The following is a 611-nucleotide window of genomic DNA, read 5'->3' as shown; positions in this document are numbered from 1 at the left end:
GATTCAGGCCCTTTAGCTTCTCTTTGTAGGGCCTGGCCTGCTGCCCCTTGACCATGCAAGTGGCCCTCCTCTGGACCCTCTCAACGCTAGCCACATCCCTCTTGAAGTGCAGTGCCCAGAACTGGACACGGTACTCCAACTGTGGCCTGAACAGTGTCGCATAGAGGGGGAGTATCACCTCCTTGGACCTGTTTGTGATGCATCTGTAGATGCACAACAAGGTGTGGCTAGCCTTACTGACCGCTTCCTTGCATTGGTGACCCATGTTCAACAATGACTCCAAGATCCCTTTCTGCCACTGTGTTGAGGAGAAGGGTGTTTCCCAGCCTATAGGTGGCATAATGCATGCCCACCTGGAAATGGAGAGTGGATAAAGCAGGACTCTGGAAAAAGCACCATGCACAATGAGTGATCAAAGAATACCAGACAGTTAATTAGATAGGAGAAACCTTCAAGACCTAGAATCATTAACATCTGGCAAGCATTTCTTATTGCGCCTCTGCCAAAAGATGTTAACAGCTTAGAGATTCATACATGCTCTTAAGACAAAGTAAATAGGCAGAATAAGTTAATATAACTATGTAGAACACCATTATAACAGGTGTACGTAC

The sequence above is a fragment of the Gavialis gangeticus genome, unplaced genomic scaffold (assembly GCF_001723915.1).
Source record: "Gavialis gangeticus isolate Ggan-Ray unplaced genomic scaffold, GavGan_comp1, whole genome shotgun sequence".
Lineage (NCBI taxonomy): Eukaryota > Metazoa > Chordata > Crocodylia > Gavialidae > Gavialis > Gavialis gangeticus.
Note: the sequence above shows the minus strand (reverse complement) of the source record.